The 25,154-nt window shown below is 36.7% G+C and overlaps 1 protein-coding gene across 1 annotated transcript in view; it reads right to left on the minus strand.

The window, feature by feature from the left end:
- Window positions 1-6,570, minus strand: part of LOC124353634 (noggin-like) — a 41,378-nt gene extending 34,808 nt beyond the window's left edge. Inside the window, exon 1 of the mRNA XM_046803565.1 lies at window positions 6,247-6,570. The gene's annotated coding sequence lies outside the window, so the exon portion shown is untranslated. The remainder of the gene's footprint in view (window positions 1-6,246) is intronic.
- Window positions 6,571-25,154: the final 18,584 nt, after the last annotated feature.

Here is a 25,154-nt window from a genome sequence, read left to right on the forward strand (position 1 = left end):
AACCTTTTTATCATGGTTGCTCTTATTTTATTGCTATACAAGTCCATGATCTTTAAAAATGAAACTTTTAATACTGGTAATTTAATGCCTTAATTAATACCGATATACAGTTTAAATTTCCTATGGACTAAGGCAAGAACTCACAGGCGGTATAACGTTTTACTATGATACATAAATTCATTTAGCCAGTTAGCCATATGTTCCATACTTAGGAAGATACATCGCATAAAATTTGCATTTTCGTCTTTTTGACCTTTAAAGGTTTAAAAAAAATTATAGCATGTAAAATGTACGCCAAAAATGTTTTTATTATTTTGAAATTTATATTTCTTATCCATTTATATCCAAACTTGAAATGGTATAATAAAAGTCACAAAATACCATATTTTCAAAATCTACCACCATAAAATTGTGACAAAATTATTAGGCAAGAATGTAACTCCTATTACAGTTTGATATGAAGTAAGTACGTGTTGTAATGAAATGCCCTTTGCCCTATTACAGTTAGTGATTTACACTGACGCTCAGACCTATTAGTCTCGTGGCAATTGTTGCGATTGTATTGCGTAACGAGGCTGGTCGTGGAAAGCTTGCATTATCCTCTTCGACAGTGAATGGTAGAGAATGCTTAGCGTGGTGTCAGAATCGGTGGTCATTTATCGCCGAATTCTCCAATATCGAAATATGAAATTAACACCCTGTTATAATAACAATGACAATGGTTTTAAACGTAGAACAATAGTAAATTAAAATTTATTCGGCGCTGTTGGACGAGCCCGATACGAATTCGGAACTATCGGACGAATTCGCTTTTCGGATTAAAACAGCTTTACTCACCAGGGATGCCGAAATTGGTGCTACTGGACACAATTTTCGCTCTAATGATACTTAATTCGATGCTGACGGACTCGCAATGACCTGATGATATTTAAAATTAATTAATTTTATTAAACAATGTCTTATTTTACCAGGTGTAGTCACTGCTAGGAATTCCTCTCTAACACTCATCCTGTAGACCAACGTCTTAAAGGTGATTTCGAACCACCACCAACGGCTGGGAAAACGGCTGCTTGCAAGGACAGGATCGCTCAGCGGTCATCCATCCAAGCAGCAGCCACGCTCAACGTTGCTCCATTTGGTTGCTTTATCCTGCGATAACCGCCGTACACGCTTATTGTGTGACGAAAGGTTTTACGTTAATTCGGCTTTACTGGACAATTCCATTATCTGCGTTGCAGACTCAACATTTTCGGATCCTCGTCAATATCCATTCCACAGCTTGGACAGTAAATATTTTGTCAGCTAGAAGAGTTTATACACCCATTTACTAAGGTAGTTATTTTCGATTAAATTTAGGCATAATTCTAAAATCATAGTTGTTTAAAACCTGCTCTGTAATGCTTCTTGAAGGTTATTGGAAAAGTCCCGTGTTAGGGAGATTTCTAGACATATTTGACAAACTATTCTCGAGCAACACACAACAACCAGAACAGAGTTTTGTGAGTAAACTTCATTTAAATTTTACCTGAATTTATGAAAAATTGTCTTTGTCAACTAATAATAACTTCAACAATTGGGATCCATAACAAAAGTATTAGAAATATTAATTGTCGGAAAAATATGAAAATTGATACAACTGAAGATCTAATACGATTAGTGTGGTGGTATTGAAGAGTTAATATGGTATCTACAATAGTCAATATAGAGCTATTCAATTAAGGGTCGATTAGATTCGATCTCAAGGTTAAATTAATTCATCTCCGTCAGGTAAATTTACAAAATCAAAAGGTCAGACAATAGTTCAACATTTTATAACCAGTAAATTATTCGTAAAATCTTGTTTATAAAACTGTCTCAGGAAAGGATAGGATAACATTGTTTTATTTTCTCAATAACAAGATAAAAATGTGAGTGACCTAACTAAAAATATTAATTCCAAACAATCAAAACTCTAATGTAAACTTTTCTTGCAATAAAAACATAAACATATAATTCCGTAAAAAACTAAATAATAAAGTATAAGTCAAAAATTATTTAAAACTGAGTAATACGTTTAAATAAAACAATAATTCTCCTTAATTTCATTTCGCTTACTTTATACGAATTTCAAAATAGTTTTCATTGAATTTATCCAGTTGTGCGGGGAAAAATTAAAATTATGTTTTCTGTAAAAAAGTTTATATTAGGAAGACGCTGAGGAGCTTATATTTATAATTATACAAAGACTATTTACAATTATACATATAATTGCCTTATTTATACTTTGAGAAACATTGACCATGCCAGAGTTGCGGACTTTTACAAGCGACCCTTAGAATCTTTGAATTTAATTTTGGATACAATGAAAACGTGTGTTAGGTCTTGGATCGGCTCTTATTCAATGTTCCCAATTCGGGTACTAGTATTTTTTTTTTAGTACTAGAGCAATAGTTCATTTTCCTATTGGAAGTTCACTAATAAATAAACAGATCAAAATGGAAAAAGGCAAATGCGTAAAGAGGTACAATACATTTTGTACTAAGCCCACCCACCCGTGCCTACATAAAAAGAAACATGAACAGTTCTTGGAAAATAACATAAACCCTTTAAAAGCTATGGCAATAAACGAACGCGACATCAAAAACATGGCAAAGGTGTAAAGTAAATCAATTACATCAATTATAGCACTCGTTAGAGAGGTATTATAACGGCCGGTGGCCACCGTGATTGGTAGTAAATAATTCATTGACTATTAAAGTTAAATTTATGGTAAACGCCACTCGAAACACGAGCTCGGGCCCGTCCCATGATTTTAGTGTCACATCACATTTTACTGCTCTTTGGCTGGATTGAACTGATGTGAAACTAAAACTGTCTTGCCTAAGAGTTTTCGTCTTGATGTTTAGTTAATTGACGAATGACGTCGTTATTTATTGTTAATCTATCAAAAAAGATCTTGTTTTGATTTAGACTCATTTTGTTTGCCCTTCATCTCCACATTTGCAGCAAAGCGCGTTGGCCGATCGTGTGGATATTTTGAATATATACTACTTGTGTTTGATTTTATTGCTGTGTTAAGGATTTTCAAAAACGTGTCTGTACTAAAAATATTGTTCTTAAAATTTCTGTAATTATTATAAGTCTAATACGTTCATAGTACTGAGGCATTTGCGAAAAAAAAAAACATTTTTTTAATTTACTTTATAATTCTGTTCTTATATTTCAATGTAAGAAATCATTTATGTGAATTTGGTTTATAGGAATGAATTGGCGAACTTCAATTTTGCGTTTTCACTACAAAGAATTATTGATTTTCTAGTGTTATAGTAAAAAATTACATTCCACCTATTAAAATATACAGTCTTTTATGATACAAAAGAATTATTTCATGTGATAAAATTCGAATAATATTTATTGTCATGCGGTTAGTCTATAGATGAAGATTTCAAAAATTGAACAGACACTTCGCTCGAACTTTTCATATTATAATAGACAAATCTTTAAACACAATTTATCCACAGATGATCCTCAATTTAGTCGTGATGAAATTAACAATTTACGATGACAGAAGTGAATGAATACTAATAGGTCGGCCAAACCTCACTTTCAACAACGATTTTGCATTAATGAATAGTGTGGGGTTATTTATGGTCGGTCGATTGGACCGTTTATTTTCCAAGAGCGCTGAACAAGCCAGGCACACTTGCAGTTACTTAGGTGACAATTCCCGACATTTCTTGTAGATTTTATTCTTTCAATGCAATGCCAACATCACGGAGATTATTTGTAATATTTTCCATGTAACCTAAAAAAAAACCTGAAACCAGACCCTAATAAAATGGTAATTCAGACCATTTGAACTTACACAGTTAGATCTTTTCATATGGTGATTAAAAAAATGTTTTCAAGCCAAAAATAAAATTTTCTGTGACATTACTTGCCCTTACTATTTTTGTTTTTGTGCAGTTGAGGTCAACTCTGCTGGTCTAAGAAATAATGTAAAGTCAACATACCGTAAATGTGCGAAAATACATTAGAGGAAAACATTTTAATACGTTCACTACACATATTATTTCATACGTTTTAATGAAATTGTTTTAGACAACACACGTATGATACAAATTTGTAAAGCAGTTGGATTTGGAAAACGATTCAAGACGGTGAGCAATTTATCTAATTTATGTCTCACTTGAGGTAAATACCTATAATAAACTTCTGCCTATTTGTAACTCGCATCATGTTAGAGAAATAGATAATTATTGAATTGACATAAGTGTGACATTAATTCTCGTTCAGACTTTTAAACATTAAATTTCGGTATGAACATAAAATTTATAATTATCTCCACACAATCTTGTTCCATTACGTGGCATTTTCCATATTTAATAATTTTAAAACATAATATAACTAAAAAACTGTTCTTTTTGGACTTATCGATTTTATAAGATATATTTTGTTGAAGATATTGATAAATTGTAAAAGATAATACAAACTACATCATCAATAAAATAAATTATCTTTTTTAAACGTACAAGTTTTATTTCATTTACATTTTTATTAAATTTATCGAGACTGTGGACTTACACGAAGTTTTATCTAGGAGCAAGTGTGGATACTATGAACTAGAATCTCGTATTGTGAATAATTTATTTTCTATACCAGTTGACAATATGTAAAAATGTCCAAAATTTGAGGTGTTTTGTTCCTACGAGCACTGTCTTGACTATAAATCATAATTTTTCTCGCACTAAATATAAATATGGCAAATATTATTATTTCTGGTAAAATTTGCAAATCCAGTAACTAAACGTTGTATACACTGCCCAATCAAAATAAAATAACAACGCCTTTTTGTGGTTGAAGAGATATTTTGAAACGAATCTTTCTGAGCTTTTAGTATATAGACCATTACACTATAAAGAAATACATTTGAACACAAATATTTTTAGATATTAGATATATTTTAGATATTAGATTTTTGTTTCCTGTAACTCTGGAAGGCTTGTCTCCAAGCAAATCTTTAGAGGTTCTAAAAAAGAGCTGCAGGACTGCAAACAAATCTCAACGTCGCGTCGCATGCAAAATGAGGTTCAAGGCGGATATAATTAACTTTATCAGAAGTGCCCTTAGGCCCTTAGGGACCGAGGGAGGATGCGGAGGTGGACTGGGGGGGGGCGGTGAAGAATATCAGATGATCGCCTACCACACGATTTACAACGACAGCATCCGCAGCCACATAAAACACGGTGAAATAAAAAAAGGTCCAGAAACGCGCTAAAAAACCACTGCATTAATGCATGACTCAAAACCGACCAAACCTTGGACTGGCGTTCGGGCAAAAAGAGGATTTCGATTCATTGTATTTCGCCGCGCCACGCCGCCCAGTAGGGCTACAACACGGAATTCTGCCCACGTAGATTAACTTGCAACCTGTCAATTTACATATGTATTAGGCATTAACACCGGTTTAAAGAGGCCGAAGCGACAGGTGGTTGTTATGAATTCGAAATGCCCAAGTACCAGACGGATTGTACGGAATGGGTTTTGTTTTTCTAAGGCACTAAACAGAGAATGGAATCAGATTTTTCAAAGCCGTCAAAATGTTTTAGATAGAGCTACATTCCTGACACTTTGACGTCTAAAAATAAATACGTTTGCTATAGCATTTAAAAATGGCAATTTCTATGTTTTATCGATTTTAACCTTAAAATGTACTTTACGTGCCTGCTCCATAATTAATTGCCTTATTAGAAAGAAAAATACTGTATCACTACGGATCTGGTTATGTTACTAGTTGATAATTAGAATAATTAAATCTATTATAAAAATTTAGGGGTATAGCTAGACACCTGTTGATGAGCACAGTGTCAAAAAACGTCATACACGAACTATTGACTAAAAAACTAATGAACTACTATGAAAATAAACTTAATAAACTTTAATAAAATTGTATGTACACCAATTAAAAAGTGTTTGGTTGTATAATTAACATTCTAATTGAACAATTCGCATACTTTATTTTGTGCATTTCACTGCAAACTCTATGAAATAAAACTAAGCTCGTTAGAGTAAATTTATTAAGTATTTCCTTAATAAACATAGCTAATAAACATAGCATAATTGTATCGATTGGATATGAATGAATGAATGTATCAATTCAAACATGTATACTAAAACAATTTTTTTTTTAACATGGTAATTTTCAACACAAACTGTAATATACGGAGGAAAACAACATAACCTATAAACGCAATAAAAACTACATACCTTTGAGAGCGAAGACGAAACAGCCAGCACAGATGGTAGTCTGCAATAACACCAAAAACAACAATAAACTCAGCAGATCAGTAAAACAATAACAAGTCACATTTTACGACCGAGAGACCGAAAACTGGAAATAGGTTGACGGTCGGGGGAATCGAGAGCACCTACGGAATCGCGAGGAAACACGCGCGGAGTGTGAGTCATCGGCAACCGATTAGTCCAAAGAGAGTACAATTACCGGCGAAAACTAATGATTATCGGGCGACAGCCGCCATATTGTGTGCGGGGGATCAGACTGCGTGGCACCTGGCGGCTCTCTCGGCGGTCCCTGGGAGTCTGGCAGCCTCTGGGCCGCGGTGGGGGGAGGGAGGGGGCAAGCAGTTATCACTCGAGCGCGGTACTCCGCAGGGATCACACCTCGGACCATTCCTCTTTCCGCAAAATGTCACATAGTTGGCGCATTCCGAAGCCGCTCGCTCGTCTGCTCTGACATTATAAATTCTTTATATTATGAATACAATCTTATTTGAGGGGAAAAGAATTTGACATCTACTCTAACTTTGGAAATATGCGAGTGATTCATTCCATTCTTCACGTCACAGTGAGATTAAATTGGCGAGCTGGTCTGATGAGTTGATCCGATATTCACATAGGTTAGTCTTATTTCGTGCGGATGCCAACCATTAAGATTCCGTCTATTTTGCTGTTTTCAATTTCAGGAATAATATTATATAATATCGCATTCTGAGGTTTAAAATATCAATTAATATTTGGCCAGTTTTACTCATGAAACATAAAAATAATTTGAAAGTGACTATAGACAAAAAAGGCATTATGAAGACATATCTCTCATTGAGGGCTAACCCATGGCCGTTATAACAGTCCCAACATCGTCATCGCTAATATTGTCCCGTACTACCAACCCTTAAAAATCACAGAATATATTTTAAATGTATAAAACAACTTAAATGCGAGACAGAGACTAAATTTGTTATTTTCATTACCAGATTCGGTACACGCCACAGCAATGTTCTGTTGGGTCAACATTAATTGTTGGAATTACACACAAAATATTAATTCCAACATATGAGACATTATTTATAAAAATTGAAACTTATTGATTTAACGACTTTGACACCTTGAGGTTTCATACGACGAGTCAGTGTAAATTGTTAACTTCCTGAATAATAGTTTGTCGATTTGATTGCAGGTAATTAACTCCTTCAAAAACCACGTTCTATAAATGAAGATTATAGATAATATGAATGTTTTGTATCTACTTACTACTAGATATGGCAGAAAAAATAGATTGTCAATGCATATATTTCTCATAAATATTTTTTTTTTTATTTCGCTGAATAAAACACCTTGAAGAACTTAAAAATGTTAATATTTAATACAAAAAAATCATGTATTTTTGGGTTTTTTGTGGAATCTCAATGTCCTATTTGTAAACATGTTCTTCTGCCATAGAATAGTTTTTACACTACATTTAACCTACAGTATTTATTTTAACAATTTTACGTCACGCAACGTTGCGTAATAGGCTTAGCTTAGTTTGCATGCAAATCTTCAATTCTTTAGCTCATTCTATTATCGAGGAAACCTTCAAATAGATTCATAATCACCCAGAAAAGAAATGTTTAGATCCTCCTGGCACACAAAGGAGAAGTTGTGTCAATCTACTAAGTGATGAGGCTTCTATGACGCTCAGCCAAATTCTACCGTTAGACATGTAATATGCACGTTTAAACTTTTAAAACCTAAAACAACATATTTTTAAGTGATTTTTTGAACGTGGCGCGAATAAACGTAAAATCTTTGGAGTTTAACACGAAAATTCACAATACATTAAATGTTGTGGACAGTATTTGTTTAGAATTATGGAAAGGTTAAAATTCGATTTTACAAAAAAAAAACTTTTTCAATATAATTTTATACATTAAAATATTTCCGAAAATTTCCTTATGCATTCCAGAATAACGAAATCATGGCAAGTACTAATATACTCGGTACTAAGTACTCTTGTTTCGGTCTTATTGGGTCTCGACACAGACACGGACTCCGAATTCCAGGAGTCAAATCTATGACAATGCCAGATTTCAGACGCTGCATTAAGCGGAAGGTGAAATGAAACATAACAAACCTTAAAGAGAAAATATTTTAAAAGAGTAAGAGTTAGAGTATAATACTTTTGAAAATATTCTCATTTGAAATGTTTTATTTTCAAACTTATAACATATATTTGTACAACTTATATTGTTGTAAATAACTATTATGTACTAGTCATAAAATGAATTTTCTTAAATCTTAAAATTGGATAAAATAAATTTTAATTCCGGCAAAAACATCGGATACTCAGAACAGTTCAACACTTTCCAATGAAACTGTACACATTCCAAATCTTCATATAGGAGAGTATCCTACAGTAGGCTCAGTTTCAAGATTTCCGACAATCTTGGCCTGTCGATTCTCAAACTGTTAATCCTGGAACAAGTAAGAAAAGGTTGGATTGTCAGAACAGGGTTCGATATACAGGGTTCCAGAGTTTCCAGTGATCTTGGCCAGTTCATAAACAGTGAAAACAGTAAAGAAACAAAGACAACTTACGCAACAGTCAACAGGGTCTTAAAATTTTAGACGTTAAATAAATTTTGCCAACACACGGACTTCAAGCCGAGGTTACAATGACATCCTGTAAGAGGCAGGTTAACTGTTCATTGATCCTGGACCCATTGAAAATATAGACACTCGGAATAGTCCAATAAGATACGACAGAGGCCTACAAGTTCAGTTATACCTTCAGTAGAAAGTTGTCCAAGAATAGTCCTCTGTCCGGGGTTCCCAACGTCCTTGGGCTTTCACGGGAACACAAATTGCCCACAATCTGCTTTTTGGTACCATTGGTCACGGTGCGCCTCTCGGCCAAAAAACTCACAATGAACGCATTTAGGCTGTCGCTCACCAGAGAGCACTGTGCTGTGTATCCTAGAGGGACCGAGCCGTCCAAGCGACTCATTATTTTAATTCTCGTCTTTGCCTCCTTCTCTATTGTAGTCGACATTTTGTATCTTCATGATTCAATAATGTTCCTAGAACTCGTTTGTACATTCATAATTCAAGAATGTTCCTAGAACTCTTCTGTATCTTCATGATTCAATAATGTTAATAGAACTCTTTTGTATCTTCATGATTCAAGAATGTTCCTAGGACTCTTCTGCATCTTCATGATTAAAGAATGTTCCTAGAACTCTTCTGCGTCTTCGAGAATGATTCAAGAATGTTCCTAGATCTCTTCTGTATCTTCACGATTCAAGAACGTTCCCAGAACTTTTCTGTATCTTCATGATTTAAGAATGTTCCTAGAACTTTTCTGTAATCTACCTCAAGAAACTATGAGAAGGCACATTTTGAAATTTCGGCTATTCGAAGTTATTTTAACAATGCCCATAATTCATTAAACACTACAACGTAAGATAGGCTTTCACTGTATGTAGAAGAAGGCTTTAGCTCCTATGATAGGTCAACGGTTCTATTCCGGGAGAGGTCATATATATTTGCAAATAGGATTGAACTGGTTTCTTCTAAAAACGTTTGCACTAAAAACGTATAGTAAATTAAGATGCTACTTGCGTAGAAAGAATAACCTTAAAAATTAGGCACAGCGTGTCGACGAAGGAATTCGATCGGAAATATTTAAAATGGCTTCTAAATAATGAGTAGTTGAATTATTTTAGTTTGCATGTTGGAGCCAGAAGGACTGTGCCTTAATTATCATTTAAAGTCACATTAAAAGAGCGATATTCAAAACATGTGTCGACACTTCCGAAATAGTGGATGGTGATTTTTAAATATTACTATGTAAATAATTTAATTTATAATATACAAAGTCAATTATCTTTCACAATTAAAAATGTTTAACCTTGAAAAAAATATCCCCTCGGTTACAGTTATATATTAAAGTAGTTAACATATTGGTGCTATGTTGTTTTAAATTACACCTCTCAAAACATTGTATCGACTCCATCTTGAAACTTCATGATACATCAATGAGTCAAGTATTGAAATAATTTTCAATTTTACTCTGAAATAATTAATATACTACGAGATGTAACGATTCTCTTTTGAGCAGCCGCCATATCGAAACATCCTTATTGAATGAAGTTGGATAATAAGCATCTTCCAATCATAGAATAATGACAAATGTAACTATTATTCCCATTCCATTTGTATCCTGTATCAAAAACGTAGCCAGCGAGGGGTCCGAAACCCCAATTTCTCAATTACTTTTTTAGCAAACGATTATTAATATTTACATAATTCTGTATTACTGACATGTACTGATGAAAGGTCGTGCTCAACAAGGAAACGGGTCAAGAATTTTTTAAGGAACAAATGGGACCTAACTTTCTGTTCACTTCGGGTAAAATATCAGTTGTCTGAAACCCCTCCCAAATGTTTTCCTGGCTACGTTCTTGTCCTGTATCGGTTGGACACTACGGTATTTACTGAGTTCACAATTTCATGTCAGTCGTAAATTGCATAAGCTCATTTTATAGCCTAAAAACTTTCAAGCTTAGTAGTTTTTTGGTCTATGGGTTATGATCTGCAAAGATTCGGTTAGTCTATAAGACAAATAGCAGTAGTATAATTTCACCACACGAGGCTTTATATCATAATCATAAACTTAATTTATAACTCGTACTGTAAATGGTGATATATTGATAGTGATAGTGATAAATGGTGATATATATTATATATGATAAATTTAATGATATATATATATATATATATATATATATATATATAAATATATATATATATATATATATATATATATAAAACAGCAAAAATTACTCTCTCATTTATAATTCAGTTCATTTTAAATTTAATTCAACTTATTTAAAGAAAGAAATTTTTACCATAAAACTGTACAAACCTACTAATTGTATGTTTTTATCACTGAAATACAAACACTATCGAAATAAAATTTAATCAACATGTAATGCGTACTAGCAAATTTCACAGGAGTTGTAATAATGAGCTAGTACATTGAGGAGTTAAATGCAAACATCAGCTAATTAATCAGCAGTTAAACGACATTAATAGGTCGATTAGTACTTCTTTCAAGGCCACATGACTTGAGATTAGTTCCCTAAACCTTTCCGCATGAATCTCGATAGGAGGCGGCCCTTAACTCCCTACCTTACCCATCCAGAATATCCTGTCACTCCGGAAGCAGCGGGGGTCCTTATAGAACTACCTACAATTTTCTAAGCTTCTTGCCGTAAGAGAGAAAAAATTTCAGTTTAGACGGCGCTCAGTCCTACTCACTCCTTATTTATCCTGCCAAAATGAACTTTGCATTAAAACGCTCACCTAAAAGTATCCTATATTTGTCCATCCAAAGTTTTTTTCATTTTTAAGGGAACCATTTTCAAGTATGTGATTATATTTTTCTAGAATTTTTTACGTTTTAACTGGGCCAAAAGATGTGTAGCAAAATTTTAATTTTATACCCTTATTCAAGGAATACATTTATGAGGTTCATAAAAAGGTCAATACTTTCTCTGGAGAAGGTTCCTGAGCCCCTATTTTTGGAGGGTATTATGCTTCCTAAGCCATCCTATGTGTCAGCTCTCTCCCTCCTAAATAGTTTTCAACATACGCCACTGCATGCGCCTATAGCCGAACTAACCTCTGATCTAGATTCATTTCCCCCAATCTCAGTTATGTGCTCTGTAATTCCTGAAGAATTTAACTCGTCTAAACTTTTCTTCTGTAGTCTATGGGATTAGTATGACGGGATGTCCCACCGTGAAATACGAGCCAGGAGGGTCGTTGGTTGTGCGATTTCTGACTTTTTCGTCCTTCCTGAGCTAATTTAAACATCGTTTCCGAATTCGCGCTCTGTACCCCTCTTTTCTCACCCGGCCAGCTCCGTGTTTGAAGACTCTGGTTGCAGGAGCAGACTCGGTTGCGGGAGCGGCGGACAAAGAGCAGACGGCCGAGTGCAGTGCGCCTGCCGGCCCCGCGCCGCGCGAAGGTGTGACCGCCATCAGATAGCAGACTCGTGACCGGATACTGTAGGCCGTCCACCACTTTAGATCTCATCTCTGCGCTCATATTTCAGCTCTCTTTGATTGGGCTCGAACCCGGGACCCTCGGGATCCTATTACTCTCCCTCCACCCGACCGCCCACCACCACTCCACACACTTCACCACCACCACCACCACCAACAATTGGTAGACTAAGTCTAGGAGAACTTGGGCTGTTTTCCACGGTTAATTAAAAAGTAAGTTTCCATACTGTAATGAAAGGTTGTGAATATCGTGGTGACAGTACACTTTAATCTTTTTAAACTAGCATGTGGGAAAAAGTCCCAAATTAAATCAATCATAAAAGTAACAAATGTAGATATCAATGACCTCTCATTAAGTGACCCATTAAGGACCCTACCCTACCCCGGCCTTATCCGTATCCAACTGGTGGCGTCCGTCAGTCGTACGGTATGTTGCCGTTCACAAAACATTCACTGCCCTGCCCGACCTTATCTGTATCCACCGACGGCGTCCTTCAACCGTACGGCATGTTGCCGCGCCGCTCACAGATCGTACCCTGGCCGCCCTCATCCGTATTCAAAGCGACATCCGTCAGCCGTACGGCATATTGCTGCTTACAGATTGTTCCCTGCCAGACATCATCCGTATTCACCGCCGCCGTATGTCAGCCGTACGGCATATTGCTGCTTACAGATCGTGCCCTGCTCGACCTCATCCGTATCCACCGCCGGATTCCGTCAGACGTACGACATGTTGCTGCATACAGATCGTCCCCTGTTGGACCTCATCAGTATCCACAGCACCCTCCGTCAGCAGTACGGCATATTGCTGCTTACAAATCGTTCCCTGCCCGACCTCATCCGTATCCACCGCCGGCGTCCGTCAGCCGTACGGCATGTTGCTGCTTACAGATTGTTCCCTGTCCGACCTCATCCGTATCCACCGCCGGCGTCCATCAGCCGTACGATATGATGCTGCTCGCAGATCGTGTCCTGCCCGACCTCATCCGTATCCACCACCGGCTTCCGTCAGCCATACGGCATGTTGCTGCACACAGATCGTCCCCTGTCGGACCTCATCAGTATCCACAGCACCCTCCGTCAGCAGTACGGCATATTGCTGCTTACAGATCGTTCCCTGCCCGATCTCATCCGTATCCACCGCCGGCGTACACTGCTTACAAGGTTCCATTAACCTCTGTCTGAGAATCACCAAGACAAGGACTATTACCATGGTTGGTGATTCACAATTTTATTCCTAGCGACTTTTTGTAAGGGGTGATTTTGGGCGTTATTTTAATATCGAGATTCATTCTAATTGTATTTTCTTTAGATCTTTTTGCTGCAATTTTTTTCATATAGTGGACTTCTAATTTGAAAATTATTTTATACGGTTAATTTGCGTGAGAAAAATATAAATAAAACTGCGTGTTGAAGTCATCGAGTTGCAGCATTTTCCCAGGCAACTCTCATATTCCTGTCCTTCCCGTGGGATATTCCACACCCTCGTTTCTTAATCCTGGTTACCCATGTGGGAGAAAGTACCCACTCCCATTGCCACAAGTAAGAGGGAACATCCGGTAGAGGTGTGAACCCCTCCTGGGCGGACTTTGACTCCCCCATTCTGAACGTTATTAGTAATTCGTCGGCTAATTTATAGTGGCGACTCCCCAGCGCGTGCGTGGGAACCGCTCACTATTCCGCTCAGGGACCCCTAGTAAATTACATCTTGTTAGTCTCCATGTGGTTACAACTGTTAGTTTTGTCACCGGCAATCTTTGTAACCTGTTATTTGTAATTGGTCTCCTAAGAGTCTTCATCTGTCTCTCTCTCTCTCCTTTTATCCTTTTCCCAAAGTTTCGTGGATATCACTATTACTCCAAATACTACTTCTACAGTACATTGCCACCATTCGAAACTGGGACAAGGGGGAAAACGGATAATAAGAAAGAGAAAGAGTATGCAATTTGGCATTCACTGCACTCAACCCTTACGTTCACATTTCTATTAATGAGCATATAAGTGAGATACGCAGACTTAGTCCCACAAAGATTACGAACAGCTCCACATGTCATCATGTTCCATCTGGAAAAATTTATGTCTTCATCGGATCAGACTTTCTATTATCACCCTAAGTAACTAAAACCATAGACCATTCATAAGGGTTCTTCAAAGAATTATTGTGTCTCCTTAGTAAGGGAAGACATCATGTTCCATCTACAAATATTTGTAAGGAGTTTTCGGAGAATTATTACGGTGATTCTCCTTTAGTAAACCAAGACATCGTGTTCCACCTAGAAAAGTTTCGTAAGCTTTTTTCAGGAGATTCTTTTGCTGATTTGTTTGGTAAGCCAAGACATCATGTTCCACCTAGAAAAATTGGAAGGTTTTTCGGAGAATTATTGTACTGTGGTAATTTTCTTTACTTAAGGTTTCTGCAAAGAAGGGAATTCTTGCGATTATTCCCTTTAGTAGGCAAAACAAGATAATATATATATATGACAGCCTATTTAAAAAAAAAAAACATATCGGATTAACATGTCCTTAATTATCATAAGTTAGGCTATAATTATCATAAGTTTTAATTGGAGTGTCTACAAAAGATTTTCAGTTATTATCAAATACCTACAATATACTTGTTAACTGAATAAATTACTAGAATTTCAAGTTAGCTACACAGTCAAACATGGATAATTCGATAATGGATAATTTATGGGTCCCTTAAGCTTTAAATTATCCAAGTTCCACTGTATTTTTAAGAACAGAGTTTATCATCAAGTCTAGGCAGTAGTTTATTACAAATAATACTTATTGCATAAACATCAGATTGCATCATAATTTTCAAAAATCTAAGTTCATACTTGCACTTCATTTCCTCCACTTCAAAGTAAATAATCCCTAATTCCTAGAGCTCATTCTCCTTTTACAACTCTCCTCCAGCCTATATGTCTTTCCTATCCTGGGTTCCCTTTACAAAATAAACAAACTCAACTCAATAGGCTTGGTTTATATTTACATCTCGATTATCCCCAGATAAGACGGAAGAGTATTACAATCATATGGCAGAGAATAATAATACCTCAGATATCAACGCTACTTTTTATATCCGAATCGGTAATAATGCTGCTAACAACATTTGCCTGTTTTAATAAAACATTGTATGAGCTCTTCCACATTCCACTATCTACCACTCCTCTGCTTCATATCCTGCAGATATGTCAGCCATATAACGTTATTATATATGATAGTGTCACTGTAAATGTTACTATACCATATCGGTAAAAGTTCAAGGATAACGATTGGTATACTCGCATCGTAAAGGAATGTCTGAGATTCCCCCTCTAAATCCGATTTAAAAAATAGTAGAAGCATAATTAATATTCAAGTGTGTAAGACCATCTAGTTCAGCGTTATTAATTTTATTTAATCTGGTAGCCTAAATATAATTAAGAGTATTTTCTTAATCTATGTATGTAACTATAACATGAATCTTTTATGGTAATACTGATAGTCGTAGAGTTTTTCTATTTTTAAAGCACTTATTGACATTTAATTTTAATAATTTTATTATTATTTTCAATAAAGAATGTTTAGAATGAATTAAACATTATGCAACTCTTCCTTATTAATTTGAAAGGCCTACTGCAGGAGTGAATATTTTCAAGCATAAAAATATCATTTACTTCTTTTCTATATATTCCAACAAGACAGAGATTTATGTTCAATATGGTTTTTTTTAGAGAGAGGCCGATCCCCTTTTGAGTATAATTTTGCCTATCCTCTTGGGCCACTGGCCTGTGCGAGGATCTTATCAAACAGAATAAGAGGGAGAGTCGATACAGTACAAGGTCGATGGTAATGATAAAAAGGGCAACGGTCCTAACAGGATTTGAACCTGCGCTATCTTTAACTCAGACCCAAAGTCCAACGTCTTAGACAAGTCAATCGGCATTCAAAGAACAATTAGTAACACTCTTGGTAACTTCACTTCGCTGGCTCTTGGTATTGTGCAATATCGTTTCTCCCGGTATCCTACGCAGACAGGTCCTTTTGAAATTGTAGAAGCTTCCACTTTATATACCCTGCAGGATCTTCCATCCAAGAGAAAACGTTCAGATCTACATTGCATTTAGCATTCTATTTCCCTGAAACAAATTGGGTTTAATCCTGGAAGAGGTCCTAAGGAAGAAATCACACCTTGGCGCCCACCATCCAAGCTGGTAGTTAAATCGTATGTATATTCCCAAGAAGAGAGAAATTAGACTTTGCTTGAAAGGACGTGGGTGTTTCCAATTGGAAAGCCAAAATGAGGACAGATATCGGAACAATACTATGATTGTGCGATCGAATACCAAACAATAAGTCATTGTACTACTTTCGTAAGAAAGTTTGTGAGTCTATGAAATCAGTACATCTACCCAGAATTGGATAAAGGAGTCGGACTTAGTCGATGAAAGGAAGACAATTAATTGTTTTATTATCTCCAACAGATACAAGACGCACAGACATTTAAACGAGTTTGTTGGATAATGTGTAATTTTTTAACCGTAGATTTGTATTTCTATTATATGATTTTGATTATCTGCACAAATGAAGGTAGTTACGATATTGCTTTCTCTACACCAAATTACATTCTGTGCGCATCATACTTTTTTCCAGGTAATATTAATAGCTTTATTGCCGTAGACAATTACAGTATTGTATGGCCTGCGTCATATCGATTAAAACATATTAGAATATAAATAAAATTTACAAAACAATACAAATAACAAAAAAGTGCACTTAAAAATATAAAATTCAATTATTTATTGATTATAATTGTGAACAAAGAATGCAAAACGTTTGCAAGGTAAGAAGCTAAAGTGCTACACATAAAGGCACCCCCAACCCAACAGAATTGATTAATCCTCATGATCCGCAAACTCACCAACAGAGTAGTAGGCTCCTTGCACCAGTAGGCGCCTTAGCTTCCTCTCAAACAGTGGTTTCCTATTTTCTACACAAAAGTCTAAGGGCAGCTTATTGAACAATTTAACTCCAACCTCAGAAGGTAGAGCTTCGTAAACCTGGAGCCTGTGCTGCGCAGATCTAAACGCATCCCGCCCTCTGGTGTTGTACTCATGAACGTCCCTGCCCCGCGTTACCAAAAAGGTATATGAAAATATTGATATAAGTGTGTAAATACATCTTTAATACGGCTTATCCATTTCATTACTTTTTATCTAAATCTTGGGATGAATGCATAGTTGTGTAATTCTGTAGTGTAGCTTTTGTTTTTATTCTTTGACAAATACATTATATACAGCTTTTTTACAGATTTTATGACAGGTTAAGACTGCCTCCAAAAAGAATGTCGCCATTTTATTTTTATGTTCAACCCCCGTTATATGTTTACCGAAGTAATAGAAACTGTAACTCTACAAAAATTAAACAAACCGTTTAAACTACCAATTTGTAATGGTAAAACGCTACATCAAGAGCAGTGTATAGGTAGCTCAATTAAAAAAAAATTATTAATGAGAGTTTAATACATCTTTTAAAAAACTATCATTTTAAAATGTTTATTTTTATTCCAACTAACATAATTTTTATTTTGGAAATTTTTTTTTAAAAGCAACGTTATTGCAAATGGGCCTTGGTGTTTTTATTATACTTATGTGTTCACTAATAAAAATAGCAAAACCCGTATTCTTTGAGAAAATTTTAATTCGTTTACGAGGATTCCGTGACGAAACGTATATAAGATTTTCTAGAAGTCTTTGTCTTTTTATACTCAAATCTTAGGTTTACTACTTGAAAAAATAAAATACTAGCCATACTTTACTTTTTAACTTACAATAAAAAAGGAGAACATTGAATAAATTTATTTGATTTTTTACCATCGACTTTTCCGTAACTAAGGTTTTGATGGTTTTTAAATGAAAGAGCTCTATGCCAAAAAGATCCCAGTTTAGTATTTTGAGAATATAATCAATATATGAGCAGGAAACCATTTTGGAAGTTGCACATATAAAACCTTATGTGAATTAAAACTAAAGTAAATTGCACGTATTCTGCTTTAAAAAAATTATTCTTATTTTCTCAAGTGAATAATAATAGCCAACAGTTGTAGAGAGGCTTTCAGCACAGACATTTTGAAACGATTACAATATTGATCTGCCCTTCAATCATTGAAGGTGATAATCTATAAATAACGTGTTCCGAGAAATGTTTATACTCGCCACTGACGAATTGGGAGCAAAAGCGATTCTCAGACCGGAGATAATCTCGTGTCTTATCTCGTATTCACAGTTAATCCTGTGTTGAAACCGATCTTCTTCATTGGGCTACGACAGAATGAGATTTGACAAACAAACTTGGGAAAGATGTTCCTTTTTCTATATTTAAAGTTCGGTCACCTCGTCCTGGTAGTTTGGAAAATACAGGGTTATCATAAAAGAATGGTGCAGTTTTGGACACGGTTTATAGAAAATCCTAATTACTTACAGTTAATGTTGTTTATTCGTCTAATTTGTCGTCTCAAACAGTTTTTTTAAGTAATTAATAAATTTCAATAAGTGCGCCCTTAGTCGCTCCAAATGATACTCAACTTCTCTCCAAACATTCGTTAACATTTCTTCGGTTATGGTTGTTATTGCTTCATTAATCCTGTGTTTTAAGTGGTTCAGGTCGTGAATTTTTTTGAATAAACAACGCTTTTGATGTACCCCCCACAAGTAAAAAATCACAAGGTGTCAGGTACACTGAAGTGTGGGGAAGCACGATCTTGTTGGAAATGAAGTTGAAGAAGTTGTGTGGTGGCTCTCTTCCAATTTCACGGCAAAACGCACGTTGAACTAAAATTACGGATTATAATTCAGCCAACAATAAAACACACTTAGCTTTATCTCTATCCGAGAACATAGTAAATCACCAAAACAACAATACAAGATCTGATTTATAACAGCTTATAAACAAACTTTTGGGGCGTAGACTTTCAGAGATACCAATATAATATCTAGAAATTTCCCTACTACCTTCCCACGAATTACTGAAACCGCACCATTCTTTTATGATAACCCTGTAGAATGGTTGATAATTTCTTATTACTAGTTTAATTCAACAGTTTTGTTTTGAAGAGTTTTGTGATTCTTTATAAGAAAATTATTAAAAGAATACCGATATTCTAGGTGTAGGCTATAGGGTTACTTATGATGCTGCATGCGTCCTTATAAATTCACTGTGGTGGTGGATGATGTAGAAGACAGAAGCCGAAGAAGACTTTGGTTTTGAGATTAAGATAATTTAGATTAAGAAAGTTTCGACTTTTACTAAATTAAAGTTTCCGTGCAGTTCTGTATCGGATAGAACAGATAGCGCTAGCACTGAAGATTGCCTAATTGGGCTAATTCACTATATCCTGTATTCCACTTCATTAAGAAATTAAGAAAACCAAAGTAGTCAGCTACAGCCCACACCCCATCTTGTTAGAAAATAGGTTTATACTCTATATATCTGGATCTGGAGAATCAATACTGTTACTTCGGAGGTGGATAAAGTCCAGTTGAGTCGGAATCTACAGGAGGGTGAAGACATTCTTGTACCTTGATCGGAGACTTCTCTGAAACGCAAGCAGCGTTTAATATCTCATAATTTGTTTTCTTCTTTGTATTTTAAAAGACTACTATATATACTGATATTCCTTTTCATTGCCCAAGAGTGACACCATCAACTATAGATGCAGAGTATAACTCCTGGCTTTCAGAACTTCAATAAAATTCACTACATCCTAGAAGGACAAACTATAACTTTCAGGAATAAAACGAACTTGCAGTGCCAAAATGCTATTGCTGGCCAACAATTTGATCTCAATATTTCACCACCATCCTGCAGATTAACTTTCTTTTGTAACACCAAACATAACTGTTGGGTTCGGGTTTATTCCCACAACTTTATATTTGAGAGGATAGTGAAAAATTTGGTACTTTATTCGAAGCGAAATAAGCGCTACTCTCAGCCTTCCCTTTTTTAGGAGTTCCCTACCGAGTTGATAACAGGCCACCTACAAGCTTCTGATATATTCTTACAGAGGCAACAAACGCTCTATGCAGAACGAGGATCTTTGTACAAGACATTTCACTTGGGCAATACCGATGGAGATAAAGTTTTTGTGGAATAATTGTGACGATAAAAGCCATCCTAGGTCATCACATGACGAAACACACAAATGACAATATGACATATACACAAATTCAAAAGTAGCGTTAGCCTCCTCCCTTGCCATCAAATTCGATCCTCGAAAGTCCACACATTCAAAGACTTTAATGGTCACGGGTCTTTGTACTCATCTTATCCGATTTTCATAGTATTTTTATTGATGACCACACAGATTGACTTTAGTAGTAGAAATATTTCGACACCAAGCTAACCATCGTTGTAGATCAGCTACCTGCAGTAGCTACGTTGCATCCGGTTATGAAGCTAAAACAGATTAGATTCAAGCACAAACTCTACAAACAAGAAAGAACATGTTTAGGCAAGACTGGCCGAGGGATAAAGAATGTTGAGGTTTCTTCTTAGGATCCGACCTCCAAGGCTCAAAATCCTTAGTCAGTTCCTCGACGTGACATTGTCTTTCATTCTTCCCGCTGTTAATGTAGCTTCTTCTTCGCCTCTCACCATTCCTTATTTTCAGGTTTGTCACCTTCTGCAGACCGACTCCTCCGTTTGAATGGAAGGGCGTATCAGAATTCTATAATCCTGTGCCGTGCTCCTCTCCCCACAGCATCATTTCTTCTGTAGATCATCGGGACGTTTTGCCCAATCAAAAATGTTCTCCTTACCAGTTCAGCTCTTACCGGAATGACAAATCCCATATTTTGCACTCAAAGGTACTGATGACGAAAGCCAAAAACCCCTCCCTCTGTGGTCTCTAACCTCTGGATCTGTTGCCTAGACCGTGGTGAGCCTTAATTAAGGAACCGGAAGGCCAGTTCTATAGACATACCTTCAGAGGTACCAGATACTCCGGAGTGACCAATCCCATGACCTGTACCATAAGATACGGGCCGCAGTGAGCCAAGACCCACCTTCCTCAGTAGTCTCTGATCATCAGATCCGTTCTCCAGTAAATCTGGGATAGGGTACCTAAAGCCAGCTTCCACCAGGATATCAACAGGGTTACAGAACACAACCATGCGTGTGACCGTCTCCCGGAGTGGTAATGAACAGGATTCCAGCAACAGCCCAGATCAGCATTCCCTCGGGAAGCCCACTTCGTTGCCCAACTCTCCGGGGACATTAAATGCCTCTCGAAGACCGAGGTCAAGCCACCCTTTGTGCTTGTATGTTGCAGGCATCAGCACTTCATGAGCCGAAGGACAGAAGTTTTCCACTGCTCAGTTTCGTCAAAACCTTTCAGGTAAACACAATACAATATTAATTGAAACATTTGGAATTTCACCTTCTTGAAACCGGACAATATCTAAATATTTTGGTGCATCTTCAGTTTGAAATATCAAAATTGTAGCTACTTACGAAATCTACTCCACTTCTTGAAACCGGATAATATCTAAATATTTTGATGTACCTTGAGTTTGAAATATCAAAATTGCAGCCACTCACGAAATCTACCTTTTCCGTCCGTGCCGGAAAAAAGCTGGCAGGCCTCTAATTGTACTATTTCCCCGGACTAAAATTGGCCTAAATTTGTCTCCAGTGTTTAAGACTGGAAGGATATGCAAAGTTTCCCCGCAGCTCTTGGTTACTCGGCCCGGATAACTCTGTGGGTAGCTTCCTCCCACTGGCGCATAACTCGTCGCGCGGTCTGGCTTGTCCAGTATTTGTATTAACATAACGTCCCGATTCTACAGACTTGGGATTGATTATTGGCACCGGTGTAATTGTCGAGCGGGTGCCCCCCCCTCCAGCAATGTGAGCTTTCTCAAATCCTACCCCTCTTGTTCTGATTTATTCAACCCGTTTTCATTGTCAATTCGGTTTGTCACGTAATGTAACCTTATATATAGTACAATCTACCCGAATATTTATTTATCTCGTGCATTTATTATAGAAGGATATGAAGCATAGGTCTAAAAAGATGGAGCAGCCCAACGTTGGAGATGCAATGGTCATAAAAGCAAGTTGGTATTTGCAGATGCTATAATGAAAGAGATTAACATGTTTTTTGAGATCTACTGCTATTGCTAAACAATTTTGTACGAATGATCCAGTACTTTAAAATCATTCAGTGAGAAGATTGACTCCAGCGCTGAAAATGAAATTTAAATGGAAGGACAACCGTAACATAGGTGTGTGGATGTTTAAATTTTATTGACGTTTCTATGCAGTATTGACTGTTTGTGGCAAATTGATTAGTTGATTTTGGTCACCAAATCAAAACTGGTTTATTTACCAGATACTCAGATTTTCCACTATTAGACACTGTAAGAAATCTGCATTCGACCTAACCAGCGTTAGAGGCTACAGGAATACCCAAGAACACTAAGATCGGCTATGGCCCTGGGAGTAAAGGAATAGAATATGGCTATAGAAATAAGTTACCCAAAAATACAAGGGTCTCCTATGGCCTAAAAAAAGAGAATATCACCCTGGATAAAAGGACCTTCTAGTCCATGTTCCGAACATAAGTTCTTAAATCCAGGATGTAAACTGAGAGCCTTGAGCCTTGCATAATTACGAAATTCTGCGAGAGCATGAAACTTCCAGTTGTTCAGCCTTGTCTCCAGCTTCTCTGAACCGTTCATTACAAGTTGGCCTCGAAATTCATTACGAAGCTTGCAACATTTCGAAATTCTGCTAGATCCTGAAACTTCCAGATATCCAGCCTTGTCTCCAGCTTCACTGAACCATTCATTACAAGTTGGCCTCGAAATTCACTACGAAGCTTTGCATCATTACGAAATTCTGCGAGAGCCTGAAACTTCCAGTTATCCAGCCAGCCTTGTCTACAGCTTCACTGAACCATTCATTACAAGTTTGCCTCGAAATTCACTACGAAGCTTTGCATCATTACGCAATTCTGCGAGAGCCTGAAACTTCCAGTTATCCAGCCAGCCTTGTCTACGGCTTCACTGAACCATTCATTACAAGTTTGCCTCGAAATTCACTACGAAGCTTTGCATCATTACGCAATTCTGCGAGAGCCTGAAACTTCCAGATATCCAGTCATGTCTCCAGCTTCACTAAACCATTCATTATAAGTTTGCCTCGAAATTCACTACGAAGCTTTGCATCATTACGCAATTCTGCGAGAGCCTGAAACTTCCAGTTATCCAGCCAGCCTTGTCTACAGCTTCACTGAACCATTCATTACAAGTTTGCCTCGAAATTCACTACGAAGCTTTGCATCATTACGAAATTCTGCGAGAGCCTGAAACTTCCAGTTATCCAGCCAGCCTTGTCTCCAGCTTCACTGAACCATTCATTACAAGTTTGCCTCGAAATTCACTACGAAGCTTTGCATCATTACGAAATTCTGCGAGAGCCTGAAACTTCCAGTTATCCAGCCAGCCTTGTCTACAGCTTCACTGAACCATTCATTACAAGTTGGCCTCGAGGTGTGTGAGGCAGTTGGACACAATCACGCCTCCACTCGCTCGCTCCGCTCCACACCTGTTACTCTGTTGAGCCCGAGCTGAGCCCAGAGTGGGATGGGGCGCGTGGGCTCATTCAACTTGCCAACCCATGCCAGTAATTAACCCGTATTGCCTTTTAAATGTCAAACGCCATTGATGATGCTTTTAGTAATTCCTTAATAGCGTTTGTTTATGCAGAGGAATGAGACATCTACGTATTCTGAATCATTGTATTATGTCTACTCCTAAGTGTTTTTCTACAGTTTGGATCAACTAATTGCGATCGGACATAAAAGGCAGCGAAAAGAAAGGGAGGAGTGAAAGATCAGAAAATTAACTCAGGGTCTCCTTTTTACTTAACAAAACCGAACACTTTCGTCCTTTACCGTTCACATAGACTTATATTTCCATTTTTATGTAAATAAAAAGAAATGTAAATGAGATGAATAAATGACGAGTTCATGATTGCTTAATCTTAAATAACCCGATTCAAAGGACTATCAAGCACACAAAAGACTTACAAGCGATTCAATCTTAATTACTTCATCTTTAGTTTTCTACACTTAACGTAGCTATGGTGGGTAATGTAACAATTGTGTACCTGATGGACCATGAGACTACCCCTTGACCTATTTATTGGTGTCTCTGATGTCGAAACGATGTAAATATTTTGTTTTGAGCTTCTCATCGTCGGCTTTCTTTGGATCTCTTTAAACGATCATGACTCCTCGAATGTGAAGGTCTGAGACAGCGACAGATACCAGCCAGACGCTCCAATAAAAGGAAGGTGAACTGGAGCTAAACTCAAAATTCAATTGAATCAACCCTTCCTACCATAGCTACGTTATGTGTAGAAAACTCGGTTGCTCCACCGTGCTTAGATTTCGTGTCTATCACATCGTAGTGCACTCAATTGTGTACCTAATGAGACAATGAGACTACCACTTCACCTATTTTTAGGTGTCTCTGAGGTCGAAACGATATAAATGTTTCGTTTTGAGCTTTTCGTTGTCGATTTTCTTTGCATCTCTTCAGACGAACATGACTCCAAATTTGAGGAGTCAAGTCTGAGACAGCGTTAGATACCAGACACCGCAATAAAAGAAAGGTGAACTGGAGCTATTCTCAAAATTCAATTCATCTTTAGTGTTACAACGTCACATATACACAGCTGCACGGTGTATAAAACATATGTTTATTTATTTGTGTATAGTTGCACTGAGTGTGTTTACACATTTGTTTATTCTTTGATTTTTATCGTTGCCATCATAAG

This window comes from Homalodisca vitripennis, chromosome 2 (assembly GCF_021130785.1).
Source record: "Homalodisca vitripennis isolate AUS2020 chromosome 2, UT_GWSS_2.1, whole genome shotgun sequence".
Taxonomy (NCBI): Eukaryota; Metazoa; Arthropoda; class Insecta; order Hemiptera; family Cicadellidae; genus Homalodisca; species Homalodisca vitripennis.